The sequence below is a fragment of the Aulonocara stuartgranti genome, assembly GCF_965226115.1.
Source record: "Aulonocara stuartgranti genome assembly, chromosome: 13".
In the NCBI taxonomy this organism is placed as follows: domain Eukaryota; kingdom Metazoa; phylum Chordata; class Actinopteri; order Cichliformes; family Cichlidae; genus Aulonocara; species Aulonocara stuartgranti.
The window spans coordinates 5,130,481-5,152,135 of record NC_138949.1 but is presented as its reverse complement, the minus strand read 5'-3'; the positions used below and the strand labels follow the sequence as shown (position 1 = coordinate 5,152,135).

Here is a 21,655-nt window from a genome sequence, read left to right as displayed (position 1 = left end):
AAAAGAACGCACACCCTCTTTCATTTCCAAGGTATTACATATCAGGAGATAATAAAACATAGTGTCATGTGTATTAATTAATCTAACCTCAGATGAATAACAAAACACGATATTTTACACAATGTCATTATTTATTTGACAAAAATTAAACTAAAATGCAGAAGCAGCATGTATTTACACATGATTACTGTGACACTATATCTATGAAGAAATACACTCATGTAGAGAGGTCTGGTATGTTTTAGGTGTTTTGTTTTTGCTTGAGGCCTCCCAGCTGAGACAGGTGAAAGTCTGACGTGGAACAGAAATAAAGATTAGCTGTTTGATAGTGACAGATTGATGCTGTTTTGATTTATTATTATTAAGAAGAATAAGAAGAATGAAAGGCACTCATGGACAGGCATTTAAAAATCACAGTATGGATAAAATAAAAGTTGGAAGCACTATAGATATCACGTGACTATGGCTTTTTGAGGTTTTGGTGTATTTCACCCCAGTTTCAACAGATGGCTTACCGCTGCTTCTAGGTTTGATTGAGAGAGTGTAGAAAAAACCTGATGACACTGCAAACTCTGACAGAGCTTAAGAGTCAGCAGCATCACTACGAGTTTAAGTGGCAACAACAACAATGCACTCAGACAATTTGTGGGAACTTTTTGACAGTGTAAACCACAAGACCCACAGTGCAACTGCTGATGGTGCTGTAGTGGACAAAAAATATCTCACTAATACATTTGTTCCAAGGGCACATGAGCCAATCATGTGTTGCCTTTACATTTTTGCAAATAATACCTATGGATAACCATAAGGGTCACACTATGATTAGATATTTTTTGCATGTGGAGTAGTTATTCATTAAGAAAGGAAGCACTCTCCACCCAAAACAGTTGAAAAAAATATTATTTTCATATAAAAATCTTTATATCCATTGCTACTCAATTTCCCCATATTCTTTTTCCATGAGCATGGTGTTCATTTACTACTTTCTATTGTTGACTAAACATCTTTCATAAAGATTATAGCTCTATACTTAGCCTATCCACAAAGCAGGTGACATTTATCCATCCATTGATCCATTTGCTACCACTTATCCTTTTCAGGGTCGCGGGAGCCAATCCCAGCTGTCATAGGGCGAGAGGCGGGGTACACCCTGGACAGGTCGCCAGTCTGTCGCAGGGCTAACACACAAGGACAGACAACCATTCACACTCACATTCACACCTAGTGGCAATTTGGATTATCCAATTAACCTATCCCCACAAGTTGCATGTCTTTGGACGGTGGGAGGAAGCCGGAGTACCCGGAGAGAACCCACGCAAACACAGGGAGAACATGCAAACTCCACACAGAAAGTCCCCGGCCTGATGGTGGAATTGAACTCAGGACCTTCTTGCTGTGCAGCAACAGTGCTAACCACCGTGCCACCGTGCTGCCCTTTTCAGTGAAAGATTATTTCTTAATTTTAGTTTCTGGACAAAAGAGTGCCCAGGCATCCCGAATGACTTTTAAAAGGTTCAAAGAACATGGCAACATGGCTTAGATTTGCAAAACTGCATCTGAAATTAAACAAAACACAACCAAAGACTTACTGAACAATCTCTTTTGGGCCCACCAAAGTAGAGATGCTTGGTCATAATGCATAGCATCACATATAGTTAAAACCAAACATAGCGTATCAGCACAAACAGCTCATACTAACTGTCAAACATGATGATGAAAAGATGATGATGGTTTGACTTATATTACAACCTCAGAACCTGGCCACCTTCCACTCATTGACCACAATGTGGACCGAAGTGTTCTAGAGTCACATGTGAGGCCATCTGTCTGACAGCTAGAGGTTAGGTCAAAGGTGGGCCAGTGATCCCAAGCACAGCAGCAAATCAGCAGCAGAACAGCTGAAAAAGAAAAGAATCAAATTGTTATAATGGCCCAGTCAAAGTTCAGAGCATAGGGTTAGGGTTAGGCTGACCTGCCACAGCATTTCATTCGAATGAAATGCTGTGGCAGGTCCTAAAGAGAGTTGTACATAAACAAACCCTGGCGGACCTCAATGAACTGAAGCAATGAGAAGAGGAGGCCACAATTCCTCCATAATAATGTGAAAGATATGTATGAGAAGTCATACTGAAAAGCTCACTTCAAGTTATTGTCGCTCAAAATAGTGCTGCAAGCTATTGAATCTGTGTAGGTAGTTTGATTGATTCTGCATTTTGTCTTAGTTTCTGTTAACATGGCGTAATTTTAACGCCTGTTAAACAATAGATTATTAGGACTTGATGTGTGACGTGAAACGTAAAAGAGGGCAGGCATTCTTTCTAAACCAGTGGAAAATTAACTAAAAATTTAGTGAATCCTAATGACTGTAACCAATGTTCCCTCTAAGCTGCGGGTGTGCGCAATTGCACACTGCGTTGCGTACAAAAAAAAAATCTAACCTGAATTGAAATTAACATTAACACTTTAACAATTCTGTTTTGCAGTGTTAGTCAGTAAGTGACTGGCTGCTGTATGGGATTAGAACGATGTTGCCTTATCCCATAGTCCAGCCAATAATGCGATTCATCAGCGCAAAGCACAGGGCTCGCGTGCGGAGTGAAGCGGAAAAAAAGTGCGAGAGAGAGGGTGAGAGAAAGAAAGAAACCCAGGGCTCGCGTCGTTCACTTCAAAGAGTCGGCTCAGTTTCATTCGCGACCGACACATCACTACTATGAAGAACACCTCAGGCTGTCAGGTTAAAACAGTCGGTCGTGTTTTCGTAACGTAAACGCTAGCCCTCCTCTCACAGCCTACGCTCCATCTGCTATTCCCGAACAGAGATACGCAAGTTTCTCCGTGACTCCAGTCAAAGCTGCTATGATGACGTTACACCCCAATTTAACATCACCGTGGTAGAAATTAGAATCAAACTTATGGGAAACGAGACCCCTTGGACATAAATCAGCGTGATGAGAACTATTGATAACAAAGGAAGAATCTTTGGAAAAACATGATCTGAGGAGAATTAATTTATTTTAGTCTGACCCTTGTCCCATCCGCTAACATGTAGGAGGCGGGGTTTATGACCTGTACTACAGCCAGACACCAGGGGGCGATAGAGACGTTTTGGCTTCATTTTTGGGGAGCTGTCGCGTCGTCCATATTTTCTACAGTCGCTGGGGGTCACACATTGAAACAGACTGACGTGCAGAGGTACAAGGCAGCCCAGACAGAGAATGTTGCTTTTAGACTTTGCGACTCATTTTATTTCTCTATCTGATAAGAAAACTATTCAATCAGATAGTTATTTGTAGTGAATGAAATACGGTTACAGTTTCAAGAGGTTTTAAGCACCAAATCTGAAATCCAATACTACAATATTATAATCCAAGATTTTTCAAGCATTTCAAGCACCCGTACGAAACCTGGATATGAAGTTGATGATTGCTAAAATAAAATAGAACATTTTAATCAATTTCTTGTTTGCTCCAAAATCTACGACATGACTATATACATGACTATATATATATATATATATATATATATATATATATATATATATATATATATATATATATATATATACATATAATTCCTAATTCATGTGCTTTACACCACTCAGGTCTGATTTTCCTCTGCAGAAATACACATTTCCAAAATCAAAAACTGAAAAGAACTGAAAACATATTTTGATTGAGGAAGCACTTGTTTTTACTAAACCATTTAACCCATGTATTTTCTCAGATGGTTGCGATATTATGTCATATCCATATCACAACAGACAACATATGCTCAAGTGATGAGTTTTCTTAGTTATATTTTGTAGGGTCTTAAACCTACACTGTGAAGTGCTTTGGCATTCATTTTGTTGGCACCATACAAATAAACTGAATTGAAACTAGAAAAATTTGCATTTCCTGCGAAAATGCAGTGTGGATGCTTTAAGCTGAAGCTGTCTGCAAAAACTAGCTGAAAAAGCTGAAAAGTTGCAGAAATTGTAAAAACTTTGCAGAAGCAAAAGAAGTTTGCTAAAATGTAATAACTTAGCAGAACTGCAATATCTTAGAGGAAACATAATACTTGGCAGAAATACAATAGCATAGCAGAACTTAGCAGAAATATTGTGATTTACCAGAGACACTGTGATGAACTATGAATATTGTAATTTTAAATTAATACTATGTTTTAGCACAAATACTATAATTTGACAGAAATACTATCATTTGGCAGAAATACTATGTTTCAGCACAAATACTCTGGTTTAGCACAAATATTATAACATAGCATAAATACAATTATATAGCAGAAATGCTATATTTAGAAAGAAAAATATAATATAGTAGAAATAGTATGATTTAGCAGAAATACTGTATTTAGCACAAGTACCAAAAAGTAGCAGAAATACTATGATTTAGCAGAAATACTATGATTGAGCAGAAGTACTAAGATGTAGTAAAAGTACTTTGATTTAACAGAAATACAATTATAGAGGAGTAATACTTTAAAATGGGAGAAATATTGATACACACACACATACACAGAGCCTAAAGGGAAGAGTATTTGTGCCATGGAGTGTTAAGAATGTGAGGTCCATATTAGAAAAGCTGGTAAAATCATAACAGTTTGCAGAATTGTAATAAATGATGAATATGAATTACTGGTCTGTGACAGTGTATTAATTTGTAGGGAAAAAAACATGTTGACCAAGGTGGAATCGAACCCACGATCTTTGGCTTGCAGACCCGTGTCATTACCAACTGCGCCACTGGGAAAGAGAGGAGCCGTCTTGAAAAACAGGGTGATGAGGAGTCAGAATTAGATCGCTGTCAGGGTCCCTGTGCCTACCCGGTCGGCTCAGTACGGCTACATATGTTTTGTATTCCTTTTTTTATTTTTTCCTGCTCTCTCCTTTCCCCTCTTTCCCTCCTCCCTCTGCCTGGGCGGAGCTTACCTGCGGGCTCCTGCCCTTGGCCCACGCACCTGTGGCTCATCACGAGTGATCCAGCTCTTTTATAAGACGGCAGCCCTGTGTTTCTCGTCGCTGGACCGTTGCCGACCCTCGTCAGTGTAACCCCAGCTCAATGACTTCAGAAGTGTTTCATAGCGATTTACCTAACTACCCATTCGTGTCTCTGTGTACAGATTCCCTGGACCTACCCCTGTGTTACCCGAGTGAGTGGAGTGTGAGGAGGAGTGGACGGAGAGTGTGCGTGTCTTTCCCGTTCGTGTGTGGACCCCCGGAGCCCGGCTTTCCCCTCACTTTTGTAAATAATCACCTGGTGCATCATAATAAAGACTCTTGTGCTTTCAAGACCTAGAGCCTGCGCGTGAGTCCGTTCAGTCCCGTTGTGACAGAACGGTCCAGCCACAATGGACTCAGCAGGCTCGGCGTCACCCGCCCCAGCCCCGGTCTCGTTGGATGAGCTGTTGCAGCGACACGAGCATATGTTGATGCGGCTCAGTGGAGACGTTGCCGCTTTGTCTCTGGCTATCGCCCAGCGGACCCCGTTGACTGACTCTCCGCCCCCGCCAGCCTCTCCGGCAGACGAACCCATCCCGGGCGCGAGCGCGTCTCAGCCCGCAAGCGCGGCCCAAACTACACCTGTGGTCGTCGGGCATCAGCCTCCCTCTCCTGAACTGTTTCATGGTGAGTTGGATAAGTGTGCAGGATTTCTCACACAACTCACTTATTTTTTTCGTCAGCAAATTCACTGGTACCCTGGCGATGGAGATAAGATTTCCTTCTTTGTGCAACTGTTACGTGATCGCGCTCTACAGTGGGCCCAGGCAGTGCTACGATCCCACCCCGACATCTCCTACCCCGAGTTTTTGTCTAAGTTTAAGAGCGTTTTTGACAAAGGATCCGAGGCTGCCGCCGCCGCTCAACGCCTGTTAAATCTTAAACAAGGTAGACGCAGGATGTCGGATTATTCTGTCAATTTCTGGGTTTTGGCTGAGCAAACGGGGTGGGGGCAGGAGGCGCTAAAGAGTGCCTTGCTTAATAACATCTGTGATGAATTAAAAGGCGAACTGATAATGCATGACCTGCCTGCCTCTCTTGACTCTCTAATGACTCTGTGCATTAAGTTAGATGATCGCCTTCAGGCTCGCAGAGACCTCCGGGGGCGGGCCTTTCAGGAGCCACGGGCGCTCTTGGGCCCACCAGCGGGGGAATGGAGGGCTAAACCCAGTGCTGCCCACAGTGGCGAGCTAAGCGAGGAAGGCGAGCAGCCCATGCAGCTGGGTCGCTCACGGCTAACACCCGTGGAACGTCAGCAACGCATGGTCTCTGGTGAGTGCCTGTACTGCGGCCGTAAGGGCCACTTCATTGCCACCTGTCCATCTCGACCAAAAGGGGGCGCCCGCCCGTAGTTAAGGGAGTACTGGTGGGCGACCTGTCTAGTAAAAGCTCCCTTCCACGCTTAATGTTACCGGCCAAGTTAACAGTTCACACAAAAACCCATTCTGTGATGGCGTTAATTGACTCTGGCGCGGAACAGAGCTTTATCGATTCAGCCCTCGCGGAAAAATTAGGGGTTGGGTCTGACCCTCTACCTCATCGTTTACATGTCACCGCCTTATCTGGGCAGCGGCTGCCTGATATAACCCATGTCTCAGAGCCCGTGTCACTCACACTCTCCGGCAACCACACCGAGGTTCTAAGCCTATTCGTGTTTAAAGCTCCTCAAACACCGCTTGTCTTAGGTCACCCCTGGTTGCGACAGCATAACCCTCATATCGACTGGAAATCTGAATGCGTGGTAGGCTGGGGAGTGGATTGTCACATGAACTGCCTCCGGGCTGCAACTCCGCCCTCCGCGTCTCCTCCAAATAACCTGTCTGAGCCTCCGGATCTCACCTCTGTTCCACCTGTGTATCACGACTTGGCTGAAGTTTTTCGTAAAGATCTTGCACAATCGTTACCACCTCATCGGCCGTATGACTGCGCCATTGATCTTCTCCCAGGCACCACACTCCCCACCTGTCGCCTTTATAGTCTCTCCCAACCTGAGAGAGCGTCTATGGAGAAATACATCACGGACTCACTGGCAGCAGGCATAATCCGGCCGTCCTCTTCCCCTGTGGCAGCCGGCTTCTTCTTTGTAGAAAAGAAGGACAAATCTCTCCGGCCTTGCATTGATTACCGCGGCCTTAATAACATTACGGTTAAGAACAAATACCCCCTACCGCTCCTTTCCTCGGCTTTTGAACTTCTGCACGAGACAACGATCTTCAGTAAATTAGACCTCCGCAATGCCTACCATCTAGTTCGGATCAGGGAAGGCGACGAATGGAAAACAGCTTTTAACACCCATCTGGGGCATTTTGAGTACCTGGTGATGCCCTTTGGGCTGACTAACGCCCCAGCAGTTTTCCAGGCCCTCGTGAATGACGTCCTCCGGGACTTTATCAATCGGTGCGCATTTGTCTACTTGGATGATATCCTTATCTTCTCTAAGACAGTGGCGGAGCACGTGACACACGTCAGACAGATTCTGCAGCGTTTGCTGGAAAACAGACTGTTTGTGAAAAGCGAAAAGTGTGACTTTCACGTGGACTCCGTGGCCTTTCTCGGATACATAATAGAGCGGGGTGATCTGAAACCCGACCCGGCGAAGGTCCAAACAGTGCTTACCTGGCCCGAACCCCCAAACCGTCGACAGCTCCAGCGCTTTTTAGGCTTTGCCAACTTCTACCGCCGCTTCATCCGAGATTTCAGTAAACTCGCTCTGCCTTTAACCAGACTCACTTCTCCTAAAGTGTCTTTTCAGTGGGACCAATCCGCGCAGGAGGCCTTCCTACGTCTCAAAGAACGGTTCGCTACAGCACCTATCCTCTGCCAACCCGACCTCCAGCAACAGTTCGTCGTTGAAGTGGACGCATCGGATTCCGGGGTCGGGGCGGTGTTGTCCCAACGGAGGGAGGGTAAGCTCCACCCATGTGCCTTTTTCTCTCACCGTCTCTCCCCAGCAGAGCGCAATTATGATGTTGGAGACCGGGAACTTCTGGCTATCAAGTTAGCACTGGAGGAATGGAGACATTGGCTAGAGGGAGCCACTCAACCATTCATCGTGTGGACAGACCACAGAAACCTTGAGTATCTCCGAGCCACAAAGCGACTCAATCCCCGGCAAGCGAGGTGGGCTCTCTTTTTCACGAGATTCAACTTTTCAATTACGTACAGGCCCGGGAGCCGCAATGTGAAGCCAGACACCCTCTCCCGACTGTATGACTCCTCTGAAGCGGAACCCGAGCCAGGTCCGATTCTTCCTGCCTCCTGCTCCATCGGCACGGTGACCTGGGAAATCGAATCTCAGATTAAAGAAGCTCAGAAAACAGAACCAGATCCCGGGACCGGGCCCCCAGGTCAGTTGTTTGTGCCCTCCTCTGTTCGTTCTCAGGTACTGCAATGGGCACACGCCGCCCGGTTCACCTGTCACCCGGGAGTACACCCCACCATACGATTCCTCCAGCGATACTTCTGGTGGCCCACTTTGGCTCGGGATGCACGGGAATACGTCGCCGCCTGCACGACCTGCGCCCGTAACAAGTCGTCCAACCAACCTCCCTCCGGTTTGCTACAACCACTGCCCACTCCGGGACGGCCTTGGTCCCACATAGCCTTGGATTTCGTCACCGGATTACCGGCTTCAAAAGGTAACACAGTCATTCTAACCGTTGTGGACAGGTTTTCTAAAGCTGTCCATTTCGTTGCCTTGCCCAAGCTGCCTACGGCCCTGGAAACCGCTCACCTCCTGACCACGCATGTATTCCGCCTCCATGGAATTCCGGAGGACATTGTGTCAGACCGTGGCCCCCAGTTCACTTCACGGGTCTGGAGGGAGTTTTGCTCCGCCCTCGGCGCTAAGGTTAGTCTGTCCTCTGGCTTCCACCCTCAGACCAACGGGCAGGCTGAGCGGGCGAACCAAGACCTGGAGGCTGCTCTGCGGTGTGTGGTGTCCACAAATCAAACGACCTGGAGTGACCAGCTGCCATGGATTGAGTACGCCCACAATTGCCTGACTTCCTCAGCCACTGGAGTTTCACCTTTTGAGGCGTCATTAGGATTTCAGCCTCCGCTCTTTCCGGCCGTTGAGGGTGACCTCTCTGTGCCATCCGTCCAACACCACCTGCGTAGATGTCGCCGGGTGTGGAGAGCCACCCGAGCTGCCCTCCTCCGGACGACGGCACGTAACAAACAGCTCGCAGACCGCCATCGGACACCGGCTCCTGAGTATGCGGTCGGACAAAAGGTATGGCTGTCCACCCGCTATGTGCCCCTCCGGGCGGAGTCCAAGAAACTGTCTCCTACTTTTATTGGGCCATTCGAAATCGGTGCGCTTGTGAACCCTGTGTCTGTTCGGTTGAACCTTCCGCGCAACATGCGTGTCCACGACGTTTTCCATGTCTCCCAGATTAAGCCCGTGCTCTCCAGTCCTTTGTGCCCTCCTTCCGGGCCCCCGCCTCCCGCCCGGATCGTTGATGGGCTGCCGGCGTATGGGGTCTCCCGCATTATGGACTCTCGGCGCCGGGGGCGGGGGGTCCAGTATTTGGTCGATTGGGAGGGCTACGGGCCGGAGGAGCGCTCCTGGGTGCCTCGCTCGGCTGTTTTGTGTCGGCGCCTGCTCCGTGACTTCCATCGCCGGCACCCTGGTAAGCCCGGTGGGTCGCCGGGTGGCTCCCGTTGAGGGGGGGGGGTACTGTCAGGGTCCCTGTGCCTACCCGGTCGGCTCAGTACGGCTACATATGTTTTGTATTCCTTTTTTTATTTTTTTCCTGCTCTCTCCTTTCCCCTCTTTCCCTCCTCCCTCTGCCTGGGCGGAGCTTACCTGCGGGCTCCTGCCCTTGGCCCACGCACCTGTGGCTCATCACGAGTGATCCAGCTCTTTTATAAGACGGCAGCCCTGTGTTTCTCGTCGCTGGACCGTTGCCGACCCTCGTCAGTGTAACCCCAGCTCAATGACTTCAGAAGTGTTTCATAGCGATTTACCTAACTACCCATTCGCGTCTCTGTGTACAGATTCCCTGGACCTACCCCTGTGTTACCCAAGTGAGTGGAGTGTGAGGAGGAGTGGACGGAGAGTGTGCGTGTCTTTCCCGTTCGTGTGTGGACCCCCGGAGCCCGGCTTTCCCCTCACTTTTGTAAATAATCACCTGGTGCATCATAATAAAGACTCTTGTGCTTTCAAGACCTAGAGCCTGCGCGTGAGTCCGTTCAGTCCCGTTGTGACAATCGCGGTGAGAGGCGAAAAACGCCGTTTTTTGGAGTTACAAAACGTTGTGTAACTCAAAAACTAGGTGGACTAGAGGCATATTTCTTGTGCTGGGTGAATCAGCGGACTTTGGTGTACTTTGACTGCGATTTTCATTGCTCTTTGTACAACCGTCGCTGAGATATGACGAGAGAGGAAACGGAAGACCTCAGACATGATTGGCTGGCTGGGAAGCCGTGCAGGCCCTGATATGTGATATGTGTCTGAGTTCGCACAGAGGATTGGCTGCCTGGCAGAAATATATAGAAATAGTATGATTAAGCATAAATACTACATTTAGCAGAAATACTATATTAAGCACAAATCCTATAAAAAGCAGAAATAGTATATTAAGCACAAATCCTATAAAAAGCAGAAATACTATGTTAAGCACAAATCCTATTAAAAGCAGAAATAGTATATTAAGCACAAATCTTATAAAATAGCAGAAATAGTTTGATTTAGCACAATAGTAATAAGTTAAACAGAAAAATTGGAAAAGCAAAATGGACAGCTGAAAAAATGCTGAACATGCTGAGAGTCCCTCAAATATACTTGTTAAATGAAAAAAATCAGCAAAAAAAAAATATAACAGCCACACAATCAGAAATATGTACACAGAAGGAAACACACATGCACAGAGAGACACACACACAAGATCCAATTCAGTCAACCAGTCTAAATATATTGAATTTGAATCTTAGAATGAGATCATCCCATTAAAAGCCTTTCTCTCTCTCTCTCTCTCTCTCACACACACACACACACACACACACACACACACACACACACACACACACACACACACACAGGGAGAGAGAAGTAAGTTTCTAGGTCAGCCTGGGAGCTGCTGAATTTGAATCCACCAATCAGAGTGGCTGTTTACGTTTTCCCGCCAAAACAGGTGCATCTGTTTACACAGGCAGCACAGAGAGGCACAGGATTATTGCAGTCTATTTCTCATAGTGACGACTCCCCTCAAACAAATGACCATAATTTCCTAACCGTAGGGGCTAGAGCGGTCATTCTTACACCGTTTTGTTCAGAAGAGATGGGGGAATCTTCCAGTGTTAACAATTTATCATTAAAATATGAATTATTAAAGATATTTGACTTGTAATGCACCATAACTGAGTAGAGTGAAGCAAAAACTGCCTTGACTTGCCCTCAAACAATGCTTTGTAACTCGAAATCTATTTGGAGCATTGATATCATTCTTTCACCGTAAGAGACAGCAGGCTTTGGTGAACAGTCATGGAAATTTTCAGGTCTCTGTGGAAATCCAACAAAAAGTTATGACGAGAGAAAAAAGTGGTTCATTTCCAGAGTTTGAAATCTGAAGAAATCTGTGCGACGGACGAATTTCCTACCCTCAAACAAGTCCAACTCATTTCAGAACGGTAATAGGTGAGAAAGAAATTCTTGAATTGTGAGCGTCAGGAGTGTCTGAAGATATACCGGGACAAGCCTCATGTCTTAAAGTTGCTTCGTTAAGGAGATATGACGATTCAAATATGCCTCTCATTACAGAAATCCAGCGATGATTTTGAACAAGCTCTCCATTGACTTTCTATGCAGAGTTTTGAGAGTTTGTGTTGGTCTGAGGAGATTTGCCAAAATTCTATAAATCCCACAACAATGATAGTGACATTTCCTGAAAGCCAGCAAAAATACCTACGTTTTGATGTATAATTTGTGGAAGTTGAGTGAAAATTGAGCAAGTAGCAAACAGTTGTTCGGACATGAAGAGAAGACTGCAAAAGCTTCAGTGGCACACTGGAAGCCAAGAGCATAGCAACCATAACAACGCATGTATTTTGTGAAAAATCACAATTGTGCAACTCAAAACTTTAAGAGGCATAAAAGTAAAACGGTAAAAGATTTGAAAAAGCTGAATCACACATGAATAGCCCAATAATTTGTGAACATTTTAAAGTTTGAATGCTTGTTCTACGTGAAAATATGAGGAAGTAGTTAAGTTTCAGAAACAAGCAAATTTTAGCAGAATTGCAGAAGTTTCCCATTCATTTCAATGGGACAAATTAAGCTTAATATTTTAAAAAGTATAATAGTGAAAAATACCAAAAGACATAGCACACATTAGCAGAAATAGCAGAATAGTTTAAAATTTGAACGGTGAAAATCGGCTGAAAATTGTGGAAGTAGTTAAGTGCCAAAAAGTGTACGGAAGTCCCAAGAGGAACTCAATAGTGTGGATGCTTAAAGCATCCACACAAGGAATAGAACATCAAGCCCCACACTTCTGCCTCTATATACACTTATCCAAAATACTGGCTCACACCACCAAATCAATGTACAAAGCAGGGTCTACAAGGACATGGAGGAGCAGGACCTGCACTGAACCCTGATCTTGCTTTGTGGACCGAGTTCATTGATTTGTAGGGTGAGCTAATGCATGTGACAATAAAAGTGTAAGTACCTGAAATAAATTTTAAGAAACAGGTAAAAGAAGGGGGAAAAAATCAAAACTGTTGCACTCATAAAACCTATTGGACAGAGACAGCTTCTTGCAAGGTGGCAAAAGAGCTTGTCTTCATTGTTGTTCGCCTCGTGTAAATGTCCAGAAAGCATGGGCCATGGATCATCTGTGGAGACACAGGTAACAATACATTGTTCACTTAAATTATGCAAGAAATTTACTATAAATGGCAACAACAGTTACCTAATTTGAAGTTTTCCACTCAAATTCAGTAAGCCGCTGGAGGAAAGTTGTGACATGAGGGTTAATGTGAACAACCTTTCGCTTCACAGTGGTCCCAGTCTTTCTGCCAGCCCACTGAAGGAACATTGTTCCTTCAGTGGGCTGGTTTCAGTCATTATGCAAATGTACTGTTTATAAGATTGGGGAAACCTGCAGTCAGCTGAGACTGAAGAAGTCACTTGGATGAGTGACGAAACGTTTCTCCCACAAAATGCTACGTCCAGATGAACAGAATCAACTTTTTGGAGACATGAGGGTTAATGTGAACAACCTTTCGCTTCACAGTGGTCCCAGTCTTTCTGCTTGTCCCAACCTTGGAGGTACATTTGGTTCCCTCTTCAGGGTTTATCCTTACAAAAACCCTTAAAGCATGCCACAATAAATAGTAACATACAGTAACATTGAGTTGTGATGTGAAAAAAATGACCTACTTAGGGATAATTTATTCATCATCTGTCACAATTAGCTAACTGTTAAAACATACCTCTGAATTAGTTCCAATGTTGCACATGCTGACTCCTGGTATTCCAGGTTCAATACATAGAATGAACCAAAGAAGACTGACATTGCATCAGCAAAGGTGTTCTCTTTGTCCAGCTCAACAATTACACGCCCCTCTGCACTCACCATCCAGCAGGTGGCGGTCATTAAACTTTGTCTTTAAATGTACAGGGGCAACATTGTCATTATGTAACACAAAATAATTTCAATACTTCACTTCTTCACACTGTCTAGATAATCATAAAGGAAATAGCTACGTACAGTTAATTAGTGTGAATGCTTGAAAAGCATTCACAGTATTGTTGTTGTAATCTTTATTATTATTATTATTATTATTATTAGTGTGAATGCTTGAAAAGCATTCACAGTATTGTTCTTCTAATCTTTATTATTATATTTTATCTATTCCGTACGTTTTTTGAAAGCCTACTCCTTCAAAACCGTTCAACTTAGAAAAACCATTCAAACATCGTTAGATTCCTATTCTTTTGGACACTGTTGCTTGTATTTTTCTCATTTTTAACATTTATATTTTTAATTTTATTCAACTTTATTCAACAAAAATTTCCCATGTATTTCAATGGGGAGACCCTTCAAATTCTCATTCAACTTACTCATTTTTAAACTCTTACTACTTCAACATACGTTCACATAGAGCCACCATTCAAACTTTAAAACGAAGACAAGACATTCAACTATTCAACTTGTATTTATCTTTTCAATATCTATTATACATTTTCTTCAGTTCCAGTTTAAGTTTCATGATGTTTTTTCACCCGTTTCAGAGTTTATAATGGGTGTGTATGGGACGGAATGTTGGGGCTAGAGTGAGGCAGCTCAACTGCTAGAGTGAGAGGAGCAAAAAAAATAATCTTAAAATCTTTTTTAAAACTGCTGCTGTGTCCGCAGCGTTTGCTCTACAGGTATGATTTTACCCTCAAAACGTAGCCATGGCTGTCCTCTTTCATCCAATGTGTTTACTATTGTACTAGGTGTTATGGTTCTTTCATAAATGTCACCAATGCACAGCCTCCTCCCTCCAACTCTTCCATAGACTCTAATGTTAAAATGGCTCAGAAGGTTCGTTTGAAAATCAGAAGAGCATGGTGTCTTTCCACTGTCACCACGTCCATATAATAAACTCCACAGACATGAAAACTGAGAATTTGGTAGACTAGACATTGCTGTCGCTCACAGTGAAAGAATTTTGTCAATACGACTTTTACTTTTCATTTGGGAACGATTTGTTTCAGCCTGACTTTTCTGTTCATTTTAAGCAGCAAAAGTGAGGCGCATGTCTGTGTACGTGTGTATGGAGCCATTGGGTGCGGTCACTATAGCAACCAGGCTCACACCTGCCTGCTTAACGAGCTCTCTCTCTCTCTCTGCCAAGATTCATCTTAAACACTTCTCTTTCAACTGCTGCTGTGTCCACAGTGTTAAAGCCATCATTTTACCCTCAAAACGTCGCCATCGTTGTTCTTTTTCCAACATCTTGTCTTTCAAAGCTCAGAGATGTAAACTTTTTAAACTGTGTGGGTCCAAGTGGAGGGATCACATTTTAGTCATTCAGTGATTCAAAGAATATGACCTTTTAATATTCTTTCAGATGTTTTCTGACTCTAAATGTTCTTTTCTCATTTCTTAGGTTTTTCTAATTTACAATTAAAACATTTTCAGCTTTTTTCCAACTTCTTCTTCTGTGTAACCTTCAGCTTTTAGCAGTTCAGCACTTTTGTTTTCAGGTTAAATTCGGGTTTTTCTTTTTAATCTCATTCAAAATTTTTAACTTAAATTCAGTAATTATTTCATTTCAATGCATACATTCAGATTCAAGCATTCACACTGCAGTTTCTTCAGAAAATGCACTTTCTAGTTATATTTTATTATTTTTCCGTACGTTTTTTGAAAGCCTACTCCTTCAAAACCGTTCAACTTAGAAAAACCATTCAAACACCGTTAGATTCCTATTCTTTTGGACAACACTGCTTCTATTTTTCATATTTTTAACATTTATATTTTTAATTTTATTCAACTTTATTCAACAAAAATTTATAATGTATTTCAATGGGGAGACCCTTCAAATCCTCATTCAACTTACTCATTTTTAAACTCTTACTACTTCCACATACATTGACATAAAGCCACCATTCAAACTTTAAAACGAAGACAAGACATTCAACTATTCAACTTGTATTTATCTTTTCAATATCTATTATACTTTTTCTTCAGTTCCAGTTTAAGTTTCATGATGTTTTTTCACCCGTTTCAGAGTTTATAATGGGTGTGTATGGGACGGAATGTTGGGGCTAGAGTGAGGCAGCTCAACTGCTAGAGTGAGAGGAGCAAAAAAATTAATCTTAAAATCTTTTTTAAAACTGCTGCTGTGTCCGCAGCGTTTGCTCTACAGGTATGATTTTACCCTCAAAACGTAGCCATGGCTGTCCTCTTTCATCCAATGTGTTTACTATTGTCCTAGGTGTTATGGTTCTTTCATAAATGTCACCAATGCACAGCCTCCTCCCTCCAACTCTTCCATAGACTCTAATGTTAAAATGGCTCAGAAGGTTCGTTTGAAAATCAGAAGAGCATGGTGTCTTTACACTGTCACCACGTCCATATAATAAGCTCCACAGGCATGAAAACTGAGAATTAGGTAGACTAGACATGGCTGTCGCTCACGGTGAAAGAATTTTGTCAGTACGACTTTTACTTTTCATTTGGGAACGATTTGTTTGGGCCTGACTTTTCTGTTCATTTTAAGCAGCAAAAGTGAGGTGCATGTCTGTGTCGTGTGTATGGAGCCATTGGGTGCGGTCACTATAGCAACCAGGCTCACACCTGCCTGCTTAACGAGCTCTGCCTGCCACTGTGCCAAAATTCATCTTAAACACTTCTCTTTCAACTGCTGCTGTGTCCACAGTGTTAAAGCCATCATTTTACCCTCAAAACGTCGCCATCGTTGTTCTTTTTCCAACATCTTGTCTTTCAAAGCTCAGACATTTAAACTTTTTAAACTGTGTGGATCCAAGTGGAGGGATCACATTTTAGTCATTCAGTGATTCAAAGAATATGACCTTTTAATATTCTTTCAGATGTTTTCTGACTCTAAATGTTCTTTTCTCATTTCTTAGGTTTTTCTAATTTACAATTAAAACATTTTCAGCTTTTTTCCAACTTCTTCTTCTGTGTAACCTTCAGCTTTTAGCAGTTCAGCACTTTTGTTTTCAGGTTGAATTCATTTTTTTTTGTTTGTTTTTTTTATCTCATTCAATATTTTTAACTCAAAATTCAGCAATTAATTCATTTCAGTGCATACATTCAGATTCAAGCATTCACACTGCAGTTTCTTCAGAAAATGCACTTTCTAGTTATTATATTTTATTCTGTATTCCGTACGTTTTTTGTAATCCTACTCCTTCAAAACCGTTCAACTTAGAAAAACCATTCCAACACCGTTAGATTCCTATTCTTTTGGACAACACTGCTTCCATTTTTCATATTTTTAACATTTATATTTTTAATTTTATTCAACTTTATTCAACAAAAATTTATAATGTATTTCAATGGGGAGACCCTTCAAATCCTCATTCAACTTACTCATTTTTAAACTCTTACTACTTCCACATACATTGACATAGAGCCACCATTCAAACTTTAAAACGAAGACAAGACATTCAACTATTCAACTTGCATTTATCTTTTCAATATCTATTATACTTTTTCTTCAGTTCCAGTTTAAGTTTCATGATGTTTTTTCACCCGTTTCAGAGTTTATAATGGGTGTGTATGGGACGGAATGTTGGGGCTAGAGTGAGGCAGCTCAACTGCTAGAGTGAGAGGAGCAAAAAAATTAATCTTAAAATCTTTTTTAAAACTGCTGCTGTGTCCACAGCGTTTGCTCTACAGGTATGATTTTACCCTCAAAACGTAGCCATGGCGGTCCTCTTTCATCCAATGTGTTTACTATTGTACTAGGTGTTATGGTTCTTTCATAAATGTCACCAATGCACAGCCTCCTCCCTCCAACTCTTCCATAGACTCTAATGTTAAAATGGCTCAGAAGGTTGGTTTGAAAATCAGAAGAGCATGGTGTCTTTACACTGTCACCACGTCCATATAATAAACTCCACAGGCATGAAAACTGAGAATTCAGTAGACTAGAAGCTGCTGTCGCTCACGGTGAAAGAATTTTGTCAATACGACTTGTACTTTTCATATGGGAACGATTTGTTTCGGCCTGACTTTTCTGTTCATTTTAAGCAGCAAAAGTGAGGTGCATGTCTGTGCAGGCTCACACCTGCCTGCTTAACGAGCTCTCTCTCACTCTACCAAGGTTAAACCTAAAAATGTTAGATTGTAGTAAGATTAACTTTTTCAAAAGTACAATAAGACAGATTTGACAGGGTTTTGCCACAGATTAATTAGTATATGCCAACTAAGTAGAGCATTGTGATTGGCACAAAGGTTTTTCAGATCTGGGCAGTTGGAGTCAGTTGATGACTTCAAAATCATCCTTTCTGACTGGATAATTAAAGCTCTCAGCATCTATCGGTCTGTAGTTAATTTCCCCACCTTTTAACTAACGTTTAACTAACCTAATCTCATTTAATGTCTCTGTTTATAGTCTGTATAGTTTATCTCCCGACGAATACACTCAAAGTAGTCTTAAAATAAAACCCACAAAACAGTTCAAGATTTAATACTTTTTATTTGCTCATTTAATGCCAGTTGCCCTGTTTTTCTGTATGTCACTCATTCGCTTATACTTGGGCAAAAAGGACCAATTTGTACACTAGTATAGTGTATTTTTTCCCTCTATCTCTCTATGTCTGTCACACACAGAGACCAACACACAGACATGTATATGCTCATTATTGCTGTTCAAACTGATGGTCAAATTTCCAAGCACCACCTGAACGCCTCATCTGTTTTTAACCTATCACTGGACCAACTGTCGTCATTCCGCTTTGCTCTCTGCTGTGGTAAGTACAGTACACTCAGTACTGCAGTGTTTTATTTTTATGATGGAAAAAATACATGTTTGACATTTAAACTCACATATCAAGTCCAACAGAGTTAAAAACAATTCAAAGAAGAAAGAAAGAAAAAAGAATAACCTTCGCTATCATTTATATACGTTTATTACGTTTTGCTGTTAGCAGCAGTGCTAACGCTAGCTTCAATGCTAATGCTAGCAACAATGCTAACGCTAGCTATAGTGCTAACACTAGCCTTAGCAGTTGTTAACTGACAAAAATAATATTCCTGTGATATTTCTTGCTGGTCAGTGAGACAAAAGTAAGAAATTAGCTTTATTATTGCCATTGTGGCTCAGTTTTAACAGTAAGAGTGCTAGCGCTAGCAGCATTGCTAGCGCTAGCGGCATTGCTAACGCTAGCTGCAATGCTAACACTAACTGAAGTGCTAATGCTAGCCGGAATGCTAGCGCTAGCAGCAATGCTAAGGCTAGTAACAGTCTAACAGTAGCCTTACATAAGTGGCAATACTTCAGTTAACTAGTTTGAATTGTAAAATGACTGCTGTATCAGTTGGTGTGCTATATTACTCTATAATTACCCTGCTGACTAGAAGTTCAGTGTATCATGTCGTGTGGGCTTTGTATTTCTGTTAGTCTGATAACACTGTACAGACAACTAACGTATTATTTCTCGTTTCTTTCAGGAACCTGACTGACACTGTGCTTTGCCTGGTAGGTGTGCACATACTGTAAGAGAAGTAGACCAAAATAAAAAAATAATATGACTAATATAAGCTGTAAAGTGATGGGTTCAAACTTTGTGCTAGACCTTTTAAACACAATTTTATAATAAATACACATAAGTGCAGCTTAACAATTGGGCTAAAATATTTTTTTCGTACATTTTTGTAGTCACACTACATGTGATTAATTAATGATTCACTCAATCATATTTGTATTTAAAAATATTATTGCTGAATTTAATTAAATATTTATTCTTTTAAAAAGTGCCCAATTATGCAACTTTTTGCACATGGCAGCCGACAACAGTTTAGCTTGAATATTTGTTTTGTCCTTTTGCAGTAGTCACATTTAGTTCATACAATTACCATGTGATATAATTTTAATAAAATTGTTTTTTTTTTCTTGTTTTTTGTTCAGAGTGTGTAGAAGAAGAAGAACAAGGACCAGATCTCCAGTCTTCTCTCTCACATCCCAACCCCCCAACCCCTCTATCCTCTGTCCTGCTCCACCTATTGTCTCTGCCTTCTTTCCATCTGTATTTCACTCTGTGGTTTGTGAGAAATTTTGCCAAACCAACAATCCTTTTGCGGTTTGATTTAAAGCCGTGTCTCTCCTGCTCTGTCTGTTCTCTCTGCTAAATTTTCTCTCTACCTGTTTTTCACTCTTGGCTTGCTGCTGAAAAACGCCAAGCCAACAAAGCAATAAAGAGTGCATATTTTGCCTCAACCTATGAACAAACTGAACAAACAAAGAAAAATCTGCGGTTTGATTTAAAGCCGTGTCTCTCCTGCTCTGTCTGTTCTCACTGCTAAATTTTCTCTCTACCTGTTTTTCACTCTTGGCTTGCTGCTGAAAAACGCCAAGCCATTAAAGCAATAAAGAGTGCATATATTGCCTCTACCTGAGAACAAACTGAACAAACAAAGAAAACTAATTCACGGTTTGATTGTGATTTCCCAGCCGTGTCTCTCCTGCTCTGCCTGTTCTCTCTTCTAAATTTTCTCTCTACCTGTTTTTCACTCTTGGCTTGCTGCTGAAAAATGCCAAGCCAATAAAGAGAGTGCATAATATTCTCTCAACTGAAGAACAAACTGTCAAACGAAAGACAACTGTTTAAGACAAATAAAAACTGAAATATAAAAACAAAGACAACATCTCCTGGTGTGTGCCACTCTTATCTTGTGAACATATTTTCTAAAGACTAAGAAACACTTGCAGGTGTGTGAAAATGCCAAGGAAGCAGAAAAAGTCACAAGCTGCAAAACAACACTGGAAGAAGTTTCATGAGTTTCATAAAGTACCAACATGTGAACAAGCTGAGTTTGATTTTCCTCAGAGCTCTGCAGAAGACAGTGTGTCTACAAAGACCAATTCTGACAGTGTCAAACAGGCAGGTCAACATGTTCCTGCACATGTACAACAGGTATCTTATGCTGATGCTGTAAAGAGTGGACTGCAGCATAAAGTTAATGAACAACATGAGGTGTCAAGTGCCCCACAGGTGGGTTATGCTGACTTTTTGAAAAGAGGCTGTCACAGTGATGTGGCAGGACCATCTCATGCAGAAAGAGTGAACCTTGAAAACCAGCCCTCTATTACACTTGTCTGTGCATCTCGCAGCCAGGCACATCCTAAATATGGAGACTCCAGAAACAAGCAGTGCACATGCAACTCACTCACATTTCTTGCATTCCTTCATGAGAATGAAAACATGACTTCAGCTGACCTTAATCTGGTCTTGGATAAAGGTGATGTGATGTACAAAGAGGCCAAGAAAAGATTTCCTAAAAATATTCATTTGGCAACCGATGAGCTGCCAGACAAAGTTGATGCTCGCTGGTCTATGTATGATGTCGACATGACACAGCCTTCCCGGTATGGGACATTTGAAGAACCTCCAGAGGAGGCAGTAGATACCTTTCTCAGCTTAGAAGCAGGACTGAGCTGCCTGTTGTCAGATGTGCAGTATGCCTTATTGATTATGAGTGGATTGTGTATCGCAGTGTTCAGATCCACATCAGGCAAATATGGTTTCTTTGATCCACACTCCAGAACACCCAGTGGTCTTCCTCTATTACTACAGTCACGTAATCGTGGTACAGCAGTGATGCTGAAATTCACACTCCTCAGTGACATGATTAAGAGGATCCAAGATTCTTATGAAATGATGGAGATATCACCCTCTTGTAACTATGAACTGAAGCCTGTGCAGTTCTACAGTATGAGCACAGTCAACCTGAGTGATACTATCACAGACACAGTCTGCAGACCAACAGCTGCCACTGCTGTGGCATCTACTCACTCTGATAGAACTGTTGATGAAGCAAACTCCTCTACTCCAAGGAGAAACACAACGACTGATCTGACTGAGAACATCTTTTGTCAAATGTCCATTTGTACGCCACCGGTGAAACAAAAAGAAGTTCACGTGACTCAGTTCACATCATATGAAGATCAGAATGAACCTCCTAATAT

The 21,655-nt window shown here is 42.3% G+C and overlaps 1 long non-coding RNA gene across 1 annotated transcript; it reads left to right on the top strand.

The window, feature by feature from the left end:
• Nucleotides 1-17,908: 17,908 nt before the first annotated feature.
• On the top strand, nt 17,909-20,361 carry LOC309719840. The gene is made up of 3 exons (XR_014280334.1): nt 17,909-18,009; nt 18,301-19,168; nt 19,598-20,361. It is a non-coding gene; the product is annotated as an uncharacterized lncRNA (long non-coding RNA).
• The last annotated feature ends 1,294 nt before the right edge of the window (nt 20,362-21,655 follow it).